Source organism: Parasteatoda tepidariorum, chromosome 8 (genome assembly GCF_043381705.1).
Source record: "Parasteatoda tepidariorum isolate YZ-2023 chromosome 8, CAS_Ptep_4.0, whole genome shotgun sequence".
Classification (NCBI taxonomy): Eukaryota; Metazoa; Arthropoda; class Arachnida; order Araneae; family Theridiidae; genus Parasteatoda; species Parasteatoda tepidariorum.
Window position 1 is genome coordinate 30,175,383 of NC_092211.1, and position 18,923 is coordinate 30,194,305.

The window sequence follows — 18,923 nt, forward strand, 5'->3', positions numbered from 1 at the left end:
TTTGGAAGAAAATTTGGAATGGTTGTTTTGATGTAGAATGATTAACGTAAAACTTAGATATGAAGTGGAGGCAACTACAGATAGTGAACTTTTCAATTAATTGATTTTTCATTTGATTTACTTAAATTTTCAGTTACATTAATTAATGTAGCTTGTGTTAAATAAAAAATATTTTTAAAATGATTTCATTAAAATGATGGTATATTAAATGAAAAATGCTTTAATTATCAGGTTTTAGTCTCTTAAACTCTTTAGTGAACACTTAAACTTTTCAACAATTGGTGAGAAACTTTATCTTATAACCTAAAGTGAACTAAAGGTTCATATAGAGATTTTGTAATCTTTAAAGTTGCGATTCTTTCTCTGTTTGCTTGTAATTTTCACCGCCCAAAACGTAGACTATCTCTTAGATCAAGCAACAACCATTCATGAAAAACTTTTTCACAGAGAAAGTTTTAGGTATTTCCGTTGCACGTGAAAAGTAAATTACAAAAACCTCTCAAAGTTGGTAAGAGAACTTTAACCAGACTGGTTGGAAATTGGATTAAATGAACTAACGAGCAGGAAGCGCGCTTTCTAATAAAATTTTAACTGGAAGTTACTGATTTCAATACATCCTTCTTATCATTTTGCATTAAAAATGTAATAAATGTTTTCAAATGAGATTTTTGTTAAAATACGCAAAAATTACGCACTTGTTTTTTTAAAAAAATATTCTAATAGTCTTAAACTTATTGTTACAACTGGCTTGGTTTTGACACGTGCTTTTATTTACTAGGAAATTAATGATGAGATATGTCTAATTTTATTTTTTATAGAATCAGAATAATTAATATGTCATTTGTAAGAAAACATGTTTTGTTTGCAACTTTTCTCTTTTTTTGTTTTTTAAAACCGGGTACTTTTCATAAAATGCTGAGTCTACAAAGCCATGGAATAAACTATTGCATTTATACTTATTTGCTGAATGCAAATTTATTATAAGAGCAATGCACATTCATTGTATTTTTCTACAGTTATCTTTGCAGTTCATGCATTATAATTTAATTAGCTTTAAATGTTGATATAATTCCCTATTTCTAATTTTGTGTTTGCTTAACTGTCATGATTATATAGTTAAAATAATTTTTACCAATAGAATTCTGAATTTGCATGTTCTTCTCTTCGACCAATATATTTCTCGGTCCAAAATATGTCCACTTCACCAAGTACTTGAGCAGAATTGAAATTCTCCTCAAGAGTGAAATATGTCTCACCTAAACCAGTTATTTCAGCTTGATTATTAAGAAACTGATGGACTACACGGATTTCTAAAACTACAATTGTTTTTATAAACAGTATAAATGCTATTAAAAATATGAATTCGTCAAACCTAAATCAGTGTTAACATACACTGGTTATCAGGTGAAATTGGTACCCGTTACCTGATCTTGAAACTAAAATTTGGGCCAGGGTACTCGATATTGGATCGTGAAATTATTTTTGCAGGTCAAAATAATAATAAGGGTAATGAAAATCAGTCCAGGAAAGCTGGGTACCGTGTAATTTCCAGATTTATCCCTACTATATACTCATGAAGACAGGTACTACTGTATCATTTGTGATCCAGTAATACCTTCACGTTTAGGAATCCGTAGGTTAGACGTTTAGATCACGTTCAGGAATCCGTAAAAGTAGTTTCACTGCAGCTCTACGTTAAAGACAGTGAAACTACGCACCCATGAAGAAAGGAACTTACTTGTTGAGAATAATTTTTGTACATCAAGAACATAAAATACTTATTGTGAGATGATTTGTGATTACGTTTAGAAATATGTAAAAGTAGTTTCACTGCAGCTCTATGTTATCGACAGTGAAACTACGCATCCATGAAGTAACTGGAGTTTTTTTTCTTGAAAATAATTTTAGTACTTCAAGAACTCAAAAGGCTTACCGTGGAATAATTTGTGATGAGGATGAGAAAAACGACGATGTTAAATAAGTAGTTTAATTGGATTAGTAATTTAAAGACTGTGACACAAAATGTCTGTAAATAAAGCAATTATCTTTTTTAGAATGTTCTATTGATTCAATTCAACTGCATATAATGTTCAGCTGGGTGAAGTCACTGTCATTAGTGAATTCAGTGATAAATCTGTAAGAATGGTTTCTTCGCATCGGAATGTTAAGGATAATAAAACCCACACACTCATGAAGTCTTTATATAATAATCTTAATACTTCAAGAGCAAAAAAGTCTCACCGGGGGATAAATTGTGACGTTACTCCCAAATCTGTAGAAGTAATTTCACTGCAATACAGAAAAGTGAAAAAGAGTTAAACGGTGTATCATTGAAAAAAAAAAGGAATCATCTTTTTAAATTTATTTCTATTGTTCCAACTTCATATTGTGCTCACTGTGGGATAAGTCGCCCGGTGGCTGAGCGGTAGCACTTCGCGCTGTCGTGCCACAGGTCCCTGGTTCGATCCTCGGGCCGGGCAAGGTTGACTCAGCCTTTCATCCCTTCAGTGGGTCGATAAATGAGTACCAAGCATGCTTGGGAACTAAACACTGGGGGTTCCGCGTTCGGCTGACCACCTGACCGGAACCTCCAGCACCCCAGAGCCCAAGGTCAAGAAAACTGAGATGGGCACAGTAGGCCTTGACCCTCATGGGCTGTCACGCCGCTGAGTTTAGTTTTTAGTTTCTTTAGTGGGATAAGTCGTGAAGTCGCAAAGAGCACTTTACCATATTAGAGTAGTTTCACTGCATTAATACGTTAAAGATAATGACACTAAATATTCTTAAGGAAAGCAAATGTTTTCTTGAAGTACGAAACGAAGAGTGTTTTTATTCAAAAGTTAATTTTTTGAAATTCAATGTTAGTAGATATTATCAAATTTCGAACAAAACCAGAAAAGGAAAATAAATTATTTGTTTTTCTCCAAACATGAAAAAAAGTAATGCTTGTTGTTATTAAAAAATGGCATTTATTTAATTCAGAGTATGCTTCATTTAATCGGTTTTGGAGAAAAGAAACAGATGAATTTTGGTAACTCAAGTACGTCATGAAAGCTTAATTCTAAGCCTCCTTCACAAAACTTAATCAATCGTGTTCTAGGACGCATGGTACTTTTAAGGTTTAGTAAGTTTTAACGATAAAAAAGCACTTGTCCTGATACAAGTTATATTATGTGAATTTTCCCATACAGTTGCTAGATATTTGCGACTCAAAAGCAGCGATTGATTCAGTAAAACAGGTTAGTGCATAGACATAGCACTGGATTATTTTGTACTTTAAGCAATATGCTGAAGCAAAAATAGGTTATTGGAAACTTGTAGTGATAATAGCGCTTTTCTTTTGTTTGTCTCTTCCTTGTTTTTTTGTTAATATAAATAAAAGGTGAGTAATAATCACACATGTTTCATTTTTTTTCTTTGTCTAATTTTCATTCTATTTCTAGAGAATGCAAGCAAACAGTTCCGCTAAAAGTAAAGGTATATCTTAGTAATTGAAATATTAAATTACGAAGATTATAATGTTCATCTCAGTAACGTTAAAATAAAATAATTTATGCCAGTGTTTTTAGATTTTGCATGAAAAGTCTTACATTGCATAGCGACTTTAAACAATGGTCTAAGCACTTGAGGTGAGTGAAAGTTATATATTAGACAAAGCATCTTTCCTCCTAAAAAATTTAGAATAAATTGACCCTGCCAGTAAAAAGTAAAGATACAGACTGTTTTTTGTTTCTAATTTGAAAACGAGTGATCATAAAAAAAGAGGTTAGGAAGCAATGAGTAAGAAGCGATTTTCTCTTAATTGTCATGTAGAAATTTGCACAAATTCATTTATAAATTCAAACACAACAAATGATTTACAAAAAAGGGAAGCAAACTTGGCAAATAAGTCCCTTTTCAGAGAAAACAGTGCACTATATTTTTACGTAGAGAACTGATTTTGAGAATTAGTTCCATTCAGAAATATGCCTACCCCTAGCTGCAATTCATTGGTGACAATCACTTTCTATAATGTCAACTATGTTAATGAGTGGAAGACACAATGGGCTTTTAGCGATGGTTAGGGAAACGAAGATTTTGCATGTAAAAAACTCTTGTTCCAGATCAGATAACGACCATGGAAGCTTTAAAGCAACAACTCGTTTGCCAAAGTGTCCGAAATATTCTCCATTGGATTCATGGTGGCTGTTGACCAATTCGGTGATAATCTTCACATTCCAGAAAATCATCAGTATTACAAATTCTATGTGGCCCTGCATTGTCGTATTTCAAAATGTTCGAATGAAATCATAACCAACTGAAACCGTAAAAAACCAAAATAAGATTACTGAGATGCATTTATATAAGAGAATCAGTAAAAACGTCTCTTTTTAAGACATGGAAGGGGGAGGGTCATGTGGTCATCCAGTATCATAAGAACTGACCTGTGAACTTTTACTTTCGTGATGTTCAACTTTGTGAACATTGGAGGAAAAGTAACATGCTCATGGATGCAAAGAGAGCTAGGGAATTTTTTTTACCTTTTTGCCTCATAGAATAAAAAATACTGATTAGTTTAGAAAAATAAATTCATTTTGACGTAATTTTTAGGATCGAGGAAAATATATATTTTACACGAAATATATATTTTACACGAAATATATATTTTAATATATATTTTACCTGAATACGTCAAACCAATTTCCTGCCATAGTATATTCAAGGCAGGAAAGTTAATACACACGCGATGATCTTAGTTGCAGATAAATGCTACAGTTTATTAATTTATTAGAAAACTTCAATAATGTTAAATAGATCCCAATTAAAACGATTCTTATAGAATCGTTTGATCACATAGATTAACTATAAATGGTGCCTTTTTAGAATCGTTTCTTAAATTTCAAATTTTAAGCTTTAATTGTTGTAAAAAATATTATTTACCAAGTCTTGATTTAAATTACAAATACAATTATATTATAAAGGTTCTACAATAAATGAGAATAATTTTTTGAATAATTTTATAGAAAATAGGAATAAAGATTGTGCAGTTGCTTTAAAATTATAGATCAGCAATCTTAAACTATAAAACAATGTTTTCAAATTTAAATAAGAACTTACTTCAGATAAAAACAAACGATTATCATCCTTAAGACCCGCCTGGCATTTTCCAGCTATATTTGAAATGTCAATAAAGGAAACTGAAACGATATGATATCTCTTATTTCAGAACAAAATTTATAAAGACGGATGAAAGGTTGAAGTTCGATTTAAATATATTTTACAAAAATATTCATGATATGGAATTCGTTTCGACTTCCTCTTTCATGAAATCTTTTCTCAAAAGGAAGTTTAAGAGTTTTAAAAAGGAATTACTTTTTGAAATACCGAAGAACTTGAGAGACTTCCTTTCATAATAATGAGCAGTTTGCGAATAACAAAGCAGTATATTGCAGAAAGTAGAAAAGGCAAACGATAAAAGCTCAACGTTAAAATAACAAATGTATTCGTTTGCATATTATTAAATAGCTTTTGAAGTTTAAAGTTTATTCGAAGTACATGCAGCAGCGTTATGAAAACACAGAGTTCTCAATAAAGAAAATATTTACATTTGAAAAATCATTATTCAAAACTACGGATTTGTGTTTAAAAATTCAGAATTTGAGGAACTCTAATGAACTTTTAAAAGTTATTGATGATTTCAAGCAAGTTTAACATTAAACAGGAAAACTCATTGTTCCAAACCGTAATAAAAATGTAATCGCTAGGTAAAAGTTTATTTTGTACTGAAGCAAGTTTTCATAAACCTTTCACAAGTTTCTGATATAAAGAGTAAAAGTTTTTTAACATCTCATAGATGAGCTTTATTTATTTTCTATAAAGCTGGAAATGGGAGTTTAAGGAAATAGAAGGTCAATAACTTTAAAACTACGGTCAGTTGCAGTTCTATATAGTTGTAATTCATTTACATCGCACAAGAGCTGCACACTGGTCTATTGGCGACGGTGCACAGTGGGTCAGAAGACCATGATCTTTGGCCGAAAGTCAAAAATTAAATTTCAACTAAAATATGTTTAGGCAGCTTTAATATCGCCAAAATTAAGTATTCATAATAATTCCAGACATTATAATTTACTTTTTGGACCGACAAGAGTACAATGTAGTGAAAAATATGTAAAATTTTTTTTTAAATGTGACTTTTAAATTTATATTTCAGAAATATATATAGGAATTTCACCTTTCTGTTACATTTTTATCAGAGTAATTAGTCTGAAATTATAGTACAATTTTTCAATTTGTTAAATTAGTTAATACTCTTGACAAACTTATAGTTTATATCTTATCATTTGACATTTTACAATGTTTGAATCACTTTCGAAACTTATCTCCAAAAAGTTCCACGAGGTAATTAGCTAAGCTTTTTTTTGTTGTCTTCTTTGATGTTTCTTCTTTCGAAAAACCTGCCCCATTTTGCCCATATTGCATAGAAGGACTAAATATAACGAAAACCAAAAATTAGATTTTTTCCATGTTTTCACTTTATTTTGTAATTAATTCAAGTTATTTCGTAATATTACTTCGGAAATATAATTGCTTTTCATTTTTAATATAAAATTACGAAAATGTTTNAAAGAAAGTACGTCATTCTACTATTTTGTGTCTGATCTCATGACTAAAAACATCCTCTACACAAATTAAAAATTAATTAGCCAACTCAATGTCATCCCCGTGTATATATATATATATATATATATATATATACCCACTTCGGTAGCCCCACGCCAAAAAAACTGCGGTCAGAGACTGGTCTAAAGTATTTCAGCCATTGACCATAAAATCGATTCATTAGTTCTGTGTAAAAACTGCGCAAGTAATAAAATTGAATTCGAAAAAGTGGACATAACCAGAATACCCGAATTAGAAATTAGATAAAATTAAATAAATAAATGGACATAGCTTCAGATACGTGTTTATGAAAGTGGGTTTAATATTTGATTCTATTTCTTTAATTGTCATGACTATTTTGTTTTAAAAGAATTAATTAAGGAATAAAGGATTATTCAAAAGGTTAAAAAAAATTGAGCGAATTTTCATATCGATTCGATACGCATTTTTTTAAAGAGTAACGTAGTTGGTAAAAATTTGATTCTACTGTTTAGTTTTGAAAAGTTGAACTATAACTATTTTTTTTCAAACAGACATTTTAAATTATGCCCATTTTTTTAATGTAGGCATTTTTAATTTTATTGTTTTCGGTAAAACCAATCATTTATGTTCATTTTTAATAGATTTTATTGAGTTTGAGAATTTTTATGGCTAATAGCATTAACACTTTTATGGCTAGAAACATTAACACAAGCATTAAAACTTTATTTATGTCGCAAAACCACTGCACAATGGGCTATTGACGACAATCGGGGAAACATCCCTGGCCGTGGTAATTATATTTAGAGCCACTATAACTTTGGTATGCCATTTGTTATTAACTTCAGTTCTGAGGAAGTAATATTGAATAAAATTGGTTACAATATGTCAGTTTTTTTGGGAATTTCAAACAAGTTATAATATTTAATTCCTTTTTCAGTTTGGAGTATTAATAAAATTTATTTTATAAGTGAAAAAAAAATGAAGTCATTAAGTTTCTTACTTTTTTGTAACACCTATAGGTTTGTAGTAAACGTACTTGCCACAAAAATGTTAAAATTCAAATTAATTTTAATAACTGATCTAAATAAATTTTTTCATCTGAATTCAAAAAATATTACCTCAAAATATAACCTCACTAGAAATAAATGGCCCATTAAAGGGTTAACTAAGCTTAACGGCCGAGATAGCCTGGTTGGCGGAGTGTTAGACTCATGTTCTTGAGAAAGGAAGTTCGAATTCAACCGGCCGAAGACTCCCCGTGTAGTAAATGGTGACTGATGTTCGTTAAATCTGTCGAGTCACAAAGTCCTCCATGTTTCCATAACAAATGGTGCCTCTGGGGGTGTTGGATTGGAGATTCATCGTTCTCTGGTTCAGGTCAAAATTGCGATATTTGAATGAATGAATGGACGTATGAATGGGTCCACCCTATAAACGGATGTGATGTATTTGTGTGGCAGAAGTAGAATTCCTGGCCATAGATGGCACCACTGGAAAACACGAACAATCGCACCCCTTTCCTTAATGGCCAACAACAACAACAACTAAATTTAAGGTACTAAACTTACTTTTTTCATGCTTGAAAATAATTATGCTAAATATTAATTGACTTGATTGTTTGATTTTCTCAAAATTACAACTAATTGCATTTGGTCAGAGCACATAACGAATAGTTAATTACTATACTATATTAATAAATAACAGTTTCAGTAACAGATAAATTATTATTTTAATTTACGATATTTCATATTACTCGGAGGAAAATACGAACAGACGATGAATATAGATGTCATTTTAGGGTAACAAATTATAAGAACTATGAACTGACTCATATAGAATTGTGACTAATCTTTTATAATTATTTGATTAAATCCTTTTATTATTTCCTTTTTATTAATCTAAACTAAGTTAAAGATACTAAACTTACTTTTTTCATGCTTAAAAGTAACTATGCTTGAAACTTATGAAGTTCACGATTGAGTTTTCTCTAATTTTTTTTAATATTACTTGTTTTATTTCATTTCTCCTGAAATTTGATAATATTTGCGTCATTAACAGATTTTTAAAAAGTGTTAAAATCAGTTTTTAAAAAGGGCCTAATTATAAGCGTATTTAATAAGTGCCTTATGTATGCGTACTTATACGTATTAGTATAATATGTATCAGTATACTACGTATTTAGTTCAACGATCTTCAGAGTGACATGAAACAGAACGATTTTTCCAAATTGCTGATATTGGCATACACGTATGGCCTATTCTTAAATTGGTAGCATTAAAACTTCCATTTCATCAATTTTATTTTGTATTAAGCATCGATTCCTCCTCAATTTCATTATTCCGTAACTCGAAGCACAGGGTGTGAGGTATTGTGGTATATTCTCTCCCACAACATTCTTTCGAAAAAAAGTGTATTCGATCTCATTGATAGAAAAAAAAATGTTCGATTGATAATTCTTCCGCTTCCGCATCCTTCTGCTCGAAGTAGGTGAGAATCAGGAGGAAAAACCTATCTAATCATTCCGAATGAACAGTTTATTTGAATCGACGATTCAATCACCTGATTAAATCGCTCATGATTGGTAGATGAGTGGTAGATGAATAGGTAGATGAGGGGATTGTGACGCGTGCTGACACAATGCCATGAGGTTCATCTCTGGAGTTCATTCCAATGTTTTAAAACGGTTGAGAATCGTACACCCCCCGTTATCGTTAAATAATTCATTTTTTTTCAAAGGAAGGTACTAAAAATAAAATAATTTCGTTTGATATAATTACGTAGAGGATTTATAAATAGTTATGTTATTTAATATTATGTATTTACACTTGGTATACTACAAATAGTGTAAATGCATAACGCTTGGATATGTATTTACACTGAAAATGGAATAGTTTTGTTTGATATAACTATGCGGTGGATTTATAACTAGTTATGTTATTTAATATTATGCATTTACACTTGGTATACTGTAAATATCTAGTGTAAATGCACTTGGGTATACATTTATTGGCTATATATTTATACTTGGCTATATATTTATACTAAAAGTAGAATAGCTTAGTTTGATATAACTACGTGGTATATTCATAACTATCTATGCTGTTTAATACTATTCATTTACACTTGGTATACCAAGAGGTAATGCATAACGCTTGGATACGCATTTGCACTAAAAATATAATTATTTCGTTTGATATAATTAGGTGGTGGATTTATAATTAGTCATATTATTTAATATTATGCATTTACACTTGGTATACTACAAATACTTAGTGTAAATGCATGACACTTGGATATGCAGTTATACTAAAAATAGAATTTTGTTTCATATAATTACAGAGTGGATTTATAACTAATTATGTTATTTAATATTATGCATTTACGCTTTGTACACTGCAAATTTAGCATGACTGAGCTTGTTCTTAAATTATGTTAAAAAAAGTTTTTGTTTGTGGAAACTATAATTTCTTTAGAAATATAAATTTAAGCCTTCGTGAAATTTAAGCTGTATTTTTTAAAAACCGTGGGCAAATTCGCCGGCAAGATAATTCCTTAAACTTTCAGACAATTCATTCGTAAATGTTACAGCATGAATTAGTAACGTAGTTTTCGTTGCATAGTGCACAAAAAGTAAATAAGTAGATAACCGGATCACTCTGAATAACTTTTGATCTAAGGATCGGATTTTCGCATTCTAGGATTCAATCTTAATGGTTCTAGGAGATAATTTCAAATATGCTTATTAATTAGTGCAGACGATATTTTAAGTTACAAAATCAGACACAAAAACGTACTTTCTCTGAATGAATTTATCTTTTTTTTACGGGTTCGGATTTTCAATCCCCGAAATATAGGGTTCGCCACAATCAGGGAAATATGGTCTCAATAGTTTGGTCAGGAGAGCTGTCCAAAGTTTGTACCCCTTAATGTTAATTTTATTTTTGTTGTGTTTTTTCGCTTTAGTGATCTTGAGAATATTTTAAACAAAAATTTTGCACACAATGATAAAATTTGTTTTTGCAAGCATAACTCTCTGCAAAAAACAGCTGTTAGTAAATATTATTAATTTTTATTATTTTATTTCATAATTGTCTAAAAAATTTGAAATGTAAGGTATGCAATTTTTTGCATAATTTTAAAGTATGTGACTTTACATGGCAAAATACAGAATCTGAGCAAAGTCGGTCGAGTAGTTCCGGAGAAATTGATTTTTAAAATACGATTTTTCACTGTACAATGCGCAAAAAGTGCTTATTAAAAATTGTACAGAATAATTTAAGAAATAACTCAAAAACTTATTTAAAGAATAATTCAAAGAAAAATACAGATAATTAAACGAAATAGTTTAGTGATTTCTTTTAAGTTCTTAAGTGTCCTTAATCCTTAAAAAACTATGCATAATCTTCAAAGATATTTTTTAAAATTTAAAAGTTGTAAGTCAATTTAAATCTCAAATTTTGATTAACTTCTAATTTACTCGAAATATTTTATTGGGTCAAAATACTATTATAAAATGTTGAAAAAATGAAAAACATTAATAGAGACATTTCTTAAAAAAAATATTTTTTGCAAAAATGCGTTTCATAATTAGTTGTTGTTTCTTAAATATTTTCAGATAGCCTTATCCCTTATTATTAAAGGAAGAAAAATCATTAATGACACATTTTAAATAAAGACAAAGACGTTTTATATTATTTTATATTCAGAGTTAAGAAACCGATCCATTTAACTCAAATAGTACACTGAAATACTTATCTTTTACTCTAAGAATGTAATAATATTTTTTTACAAATCATCTCCTATGATTTTTGATAAAGCAAACCTACAAAACCTATGGTATTGTATGAAATAAATTCTGAAATCATTTTTCAAAAGTGCACTTCAAATCATATCTTATAAGAAACGCCTTCTCTTCCACGTGACTATTTGCAGCTATCTTATTGGTGGATGTCTCTTAAGAAGAAGGTTCTCTTGAAATCCTCTCACAATTTCTATTTTAGAAGGGAGAACTCGAGATGAATAAATGAAAATCCCTTTTGTCAAAAAAGAGGAATAAATTTCTGAATTTTTTTTTTATAATGTTTGTAACTAGGGAATTCGAAGAAATTTGTGTAAATGTCAAGGACATTATACAATATAAAAATTGTAATGGAAAATATAAAAATTACGAAAGAAATGAAAATATTTTAAAAATAAGATATTGCTTTTAAATTTATAATTTTTTAGAGTTAGAAGTTATGAGTATTTGATAAAGCTGGGAAATTTGTAACATTTTTATTTTATCAAAGTAGAATTATTTATAATATAAAAAGGTAATAAACAGTGGACCAATGACCTTATATCAACACATCAACGTTCTGTGTTTTAAGACGTATGATCTGAAATATAAAACGTAAAAAGTAATTATTTTAATTGTTAACATATAGTAAAGAACTCTTGCAACTGCCAATTGTTGGGCAAGGGGGTCAAGGAGGTTAAAGCCACAATTTCGAGACCAATGGCATAATTTCGGACATGCCGTCAGTAATGCACAACAGCTATCTTTGTTTTTCAGATAAACTAGTACCCACCGATTTGAATCTGGATAAGCTTTTATCCTGGTTCAAATGCCATGCCTCATCCAAAGAGTGTTCAAGATATGAAAAGTACTAATAGAAAAAAGTGGTAGTTTATATTTGTTCATACTAAGTTGATGTTTCGTTCGGTTATTTACCACTTCAGATTTTAGAAAAACACTATGCTTTGTCTTTCGATTTTAATATAAATATTCATATCATTGATACATTGTGATAGATAGAACTACCTTGTTTTTGCAAAATGAATACTAATAATAAAACATCTGTGGTATTCTTTTTTGGAAAAGAAGCCGTCTCAATAAAGGGACGTCAGACACAAATAGATTGAGCCGTCACAGGGGACAGAGCTCTGGTTCTACATAATGAGAGCTCAGTGCTATAATAGGTAACATACCTAGTGTAAGTTACAGGATATTCCTTAAATAAAATTAAAAAATTGGTCGGATAGCTATCTAACGGTGTATAAAACTTAAGTGTTTTGTAAAATTGTACCTTGTAAAATTGAAAGGAAGATCAACCACTTTTTTTCATAGGATTTAAATATTTCTTTATTTACTAATGTAGTTCATTTATAAAACATGTTGTACAGACAAATCAACGTAGTTATTTTGGGGAGTTAAGTTTAATAAAGGTGAACAATATTTTTTTGGGGTTTTAATTTATTTTTCATTTCTATTGATAGACATCTTATTTTATTGTGAAAACTTTAGTTTTATGAAAAAAAAGAAGGAAAACTAGAGGTAATTTTCGGAAAAATATGATATAAAATTTTTTTAATGTGTTTTATTTTTGAAATTTCTTTAAATACCATTATGTCATATAGGAAATTCACACTCGATTTCAAAGAGAATGAAGAAATTCTTAAAAACTTTTAAGTTCCTTTATTTCGGTTGCCCCATTTCGAGAGCTGAAAAAACTGCAAAATATTTTTTTATTAATCTTTTTTTTTTATTTTTTAATTTTTTTTAAGGAAAATAATTCAAATTTGTTTTTAACCTTCTTTTAAATCATTTCTTTATATTTTATGCATCGTTCATGATTTTAATTATGTGTAAAACCGAAAAAATATCATTCTAGTAGTCAGAATTATGATCTTTCGTGAATTTTTTTTTTTGGAATTGTTACAAATTTAAAAAAAAAATTAAAAAGTAACTGAATGCAATCATAATTATCACCTTTTATCTATGAACAACAATTTCTCTGCCCCATATCTTTTGGTAATAAAAGAGAAAATTTTTATTTGTTTCCGTTCCTTCTAAACTATTATATGTGACGCAATTACACTTTTAAGAAAATGCACTTAACTAGCTTAATGAGTTATTATGGTAGATATGGTATAAACTGGTCAACAAACTCTTTTCGAACTTTTTATTTAGATCATTTTTTTAATTAAAGTACATATTTATGTTATGAGTTTTAATCGAATTTAAGTCAATTATTTATGCTATCCTTTCTTAAAACTAACATGATGGTGATTGCATATAATTGTTAACAGCTTGAAAGATATATTAATGAAGAAAAAAAATGAAAAAGAATTTATACGCAATTTGGAATTTTTTTAATGAGATTGTTAAGTGTAGATAAAAACAGCTAAAAAGTGGTCACTGCATTTAAAATGTCAATTTCTGAAATATAAAGGAAAGCACTTTTGCGGCTGTCAAAATAAAGCAAAATTAAAAACAATGTTAAGCAGCAAAACTTAGGAAAAGGTGTATGAAACCAATTCTTAAATAATTTTAATGCTATAAATTAAGAAAATGTATTGTTTTTAAGTTTGCTTTTATCGAAGACAATTAAACGTATTGGGAAAGAATTAAAACATTTATAAAGAAAAAACTACAAACGCTACGGCAATTTTTATTTCTAAATTACTCTTTAATAGATATTTAAAATTCCTTTATAGCGTTTTAAGCTTATTTTTGCATTATAAAAAAATAAAAAAATAACTACTTGAATTTGTATTGATTATAATTTATTTTAAACTTTTTTTTTGTAAAGAAGTAGATGCGTAAACTTTAACCGTAAATTATACTTTAAGCATTAAAAACGATTTTAAATTAAATTGAAAGCCCGTGCAGCATAAAAATGTATTTCTCATTATATTTACCAAAAGTATAATGTCAATATAGGTGTGAAATCAAAATTCATTAGAAAAAAATAATGCATCGTAAAAATATATTTTGCATGATTAAAAAGATAGGAAAAAGTGTGATTATTATTGTGTGCATAAAAATCGTATCGGGAAAATATCAGGGGTTCGCCGTTGGGGCCGCTGCAATCGCTCCCCAATCGCATTGGGGGTGGATACCGTTATCCGTAAGGTGGAGACTAGCTTATCAATGCAGGAACTGGAACCTGACGTCCACGATTTCCCATAGTTCTCCCCCATCTAATCTTCTTTTTCACTTACTGCTAATAGAACAAGTGCCATATTATTATTATTTTTATTACTAAGTGAGAAAAAAAACGATCTATGGTATTTTAATTTGACGCCTAAGGAATGCTCTATTTGTGTTTGATTACGATTGAATAATTGAGATTGAAATAAGAATTGTTGTTTAAATGATGATAATGGTTACGGATTTTGGAGAATTCTGCGTGTTTTGAGGTACAGTATTTCTGAAATTGATGCTTTTTATGCCATTAATAAATACGTTAATTTTATTTTAGTATTTATTTAAAGCAGTTTTATAAAATCTCAATAATGATATGGTTTTTGTTTCTAAAACTTTAAACATTTAAAAAAAGTATCAAAAATTGTGTTTGTTTTTTAAGATTTATTTTTGAGTAAAATAAAGGGTGGTCATTTCCTCAAGAAACTGGGAAAATCAAGTCACATATTCTAAAAACTTTTACAAGACACTATTATTCGATTTACCATTATTTTCTATCACCTTTATCAGTAGTACTATTATTTTTTTTCTACCGTCAGTGTTATTTCTACTTCTAAGTATTTTTTCTTAAATTTAAATAATATTATTAAAGTACTTAATCTTTTTATGAATCAATATTATTTTAACTTGAAGTGAAATTGATAATGAATTCCTTAAAAAAGATAAAAATTTTATTTCTTTACTTTGTTTAAAAAAATAGAAAATTTTATTATCCTTTTATTATCATGAAACTTTTAAGAATGGAATGTTAAACAAAATTTAAGTTGAAAATTTAACTTCTAAAAAATAATTTGCATTTATTGTACATTTTTTATGCTAGTTGTTTTCAAAATGTAATTTTTAAAATTTCTTACTCTATTTAAAATAGCACAAATCACGAATTTTATTCTGGAAATTGAAGGGAATTTGGGTTTTGCTTGGAAAGTGACCACTTTGAGCAATAAATAGCAAAAAATTCTTAAAATTAATATCAGAATTAAGTTTAACAACATTAATAAAACGAAACAAAAAGGGTCTTTAAAGACGTTCTTTTAAATATTTAAAATTAAATTTCTCTATATGTTCTTGTAATTTTTTATTCTTTAGCAATAAGCTCTGTATTTAAGGAAACATTTAAACATAAATTTAATTAAACTTTTAATTTGATGAATTACTTAATTTTTTTAAATAGTTAATATTTTAATTAATTAGGTGTAATAATGTTTGGAGACAAAATGTTAATCGAATATTTTTAAACAACTTAATAAAAAATATGAATTTGCTGAATTTCATCATTTTTATAAGAAGAGTATAATGGCTATTTTTGCAATATTTATTGAAGTAAAGAGATGTTTATAACACACTAAAAGTTTTGTAACAAATAGTATAACATATTTTTCAAACAGGTTTTGTTGAGAAGCATGTGCTTTTCTAAACATACTTATTACCTTTCTGGAACACATTGCCAAAAATGTTTTTCATCGTGTATTCCTAATTATGTATAGTTTTAGTTTTTGTATAAAATTATTATTGAAATTTGGAGGAAAAAAAATGTAAATGTTTTTTTTTTGGTGACACGCTAACAATCATAGAATTTTGTCAAAATTGAGTGAAAAATATTGGAGTTCAGTCTTGATAAAAATGTTTACAAATAAAAGTTTTCTATCTTGGAAATTCTCTGTAAGTACACTTTTAATCTTAATTGTTCTTCATTTTTAATTTTATTTATAAAGGAACTAACATATTTGAAAGTTTTTAAAAGTAAAATGATGTTGAAAGAAAGGTGATATACTGTTTTGGAATATATTAAGGAACAAAAATTCAAATTTTCAGTATAATCACACTTAAGGACACGATTTTTAAGATTATCTAAACAATAATAAGGACACAAATGGATTGTAAAATTGATTTATTGAATCAATGATTTAAGAAAATATGTAATGAAAAAAAGGGAGTTTATAGTTAAAATATATTAATGAATAATAGGTCTTAAAAATTTATATAATAGAATTTAGCTGTTAAATTTTTAAGTTAACATAAACTACCAATACATTTTGAGAGCATTTTATGTGCTAAATATGTAATTATTTCATGTTTCTATACGCAATGAAAGGGATTATTATCAAAAAATATAAATGCAAGTCAAAATAAAGTTAAGGTTATAAAATAATTATATTATATAATAGTATATAAGAGTAGATAATAAATATAATATTGTAATATAGAAATCTAATTCTACATACAATTATTTTTATTTTGAAAAAAAAATCTGAAGTATTATGACAAGAGTAATATATTATTACAGGGAATAATACAACTTAAATTATGGTATACAAAAATTGAAAGGATATAAAGTTTATATTTAAAAATATTATATAAATTAATAATTGATAAAAATATCATTTCTAAATTTTATTTTAATAAAATATAATTTAATTGATTTTTATTAAGCGAAAAATAGTAGCATCAATTTTAATATGTTATAATGTTAGCGGATAATTTTTTCGGAATCACTTAACAAAAGCTAATATGAAAGTGATTGGATTCAATATGAGCAATAACTTATTTTAGAAGTATTTATTTTTTTTTGTAAAAATGCAATTAAAATCATATTTTTAAAAAAATATTTTAAATTAACTTTTGTAAAAATCGGTTTAGCAATTAGAATTTTTAATCCATTTTTAATCACAATAAATTGAATTTTGATAACTATTTGTTTATCATTTTCAGATTGTTAAAAATCTATAATGTTCTATAAATATCCCTTCTATCGAAAAACATTCCATTGTCAGAGATTGCAATTAAATAACTAGTTTTTGTAAGTTTTAAGAAAACAAAAAAACAAAACAAAAAAAAGATAAATGTGCTCTGATATACATGTAGGAAAATAGCTATTTTAACCTTTTGAAATCTGTGTTAAAATACAATGCATACAACGTTAAAAGCAGAAACTAGGTAAAATTTTTAAACTCAAATTTTCAACTTAATTTATAATATTCTTTTCTTAACTATTGTACAACTATTATTGAAAATACAAAGTAAAATTTTATATAATTGAAATTTGTTATGTTTGAGGATAAATAATTGTAAAAATGATTGTCAATTGCTAGCACAGAAAAATATTATTTATATTAAAATTAGGTTAGGAAAGTATTAGATTAATTTGGATACTGAGATAATAAAACTTCGTTTTAGTTTCACATGAAAAGAATACATTTTTTATTCATTTTTAATGGATAAATTATAAAGCACACTTTTATGCAATTTTTCTTTATTTATTAAAATTATTTTTAATTATAATGTACTAAAATCATAATAAAAAGAGCATCAAAATTTATTTATTAGTTTTTATTTATAAGTTACATGAAATTTATATGTGTAATATATAAACTATGGAATTAAGAAAACTTATTCCAGTCATAGCCATCATTTAAAAAATTATACAAATTTAAAAAAAAAAAGATTTACTCTTAGTTTTAATATATTTCGCATTTTTTAATTGAAATTTCATTTTAAATAATATAATAATATATTTTCAGCAACTTATATTTAATAAAAAATAATTAATATTTTTATTAAATTGCAATTAAATTTGCTGATGACTTATATATGTATAGTTATTTTACTTGTATATGTTGAACATAATAAACATTAAGCTAACGTAACTTGGATTAATTCATCAGGAAAACATGAACAATAAATGACTAATAATTTATAAAAACAATAAATGACTAAAAATTTATAAAATCAATAAATGAATAATAGTTTATATCATAAACACCAAAATATTGTATTTATTGAATATTCGATAAGACATGTTTTTGCGACGCAATTCAAAACTAATAAAATTATTAAATTTTTCATCAATTAATGTTTATTGTTGCGGAAATAACTTTATTACAGATCTTTTAATTACGAGTGTTTTTTAAAAGAAAGTTAGATAATTTGTTTTTACAGAAGATCCCATCATATTGACATAAGCGTATGCACGTATCTAATCAAAAAGATGTAAACTTATGCGCATATCTAATCAAAATGATGCAAACTTTTGCACGCAGCTAGTTTAAAATTAAATTCTTATAATCTAATAAACATATAAGGTTATTTTTAACTATCATATTTTAAAATAATATAATAATTTATTTTTTCAGTGAAAAAAATGGAAAGTATTTCATTAACATTTTTGGGAATGCAGATTAATATCGTAAATCCTGTATACGTATATATTTAAGGAATATATTCCTATTATTTATGAGAAATTTACAAAATAATTGTAAAATATAAAATTTTTCTTAAAGATTTTTCAGAATAAAACCACTATTTCCCTAGTTTCGAATTGTTATAAGAAAAC

At 27.3% G+C, this 18,923-nt stretch overlaps 1 protein-coding gene and 1 long non-coding RNA gene across 3 annotated transcripts in view; one reads left to right on the forward strand and one right to left on the reverse strand.

Moving 5' to 3' along the window:
- The window catches only part of LOC139426348 (uncharacterized), a 186,892-nt gene that overhangs the window by 10,744 nt on the left and 157,225 nt on the right, over positions 1-18,923 (reverse strand). The gene's annotated exons all lie outside the window — the stretch shown is intronic.
- LOC107442768 (LIM homeobox transcription factor 1-beta) overlaps positions 14,524-18,923 on the forward strand; it is a 116,077-nt gene continuing 111,677 nt past the window's right edge. For both annotated transcript variants that reach the window (XM_043039028.2, XM_043039029.2), the window contains exon 1: positions 14,524-14,808. The gene's annotated coding sequence lies outside the window, so the exon portion shown is untranslated. The remainder of the gene's footprint in view (positions 14,809-18,923) is intronic.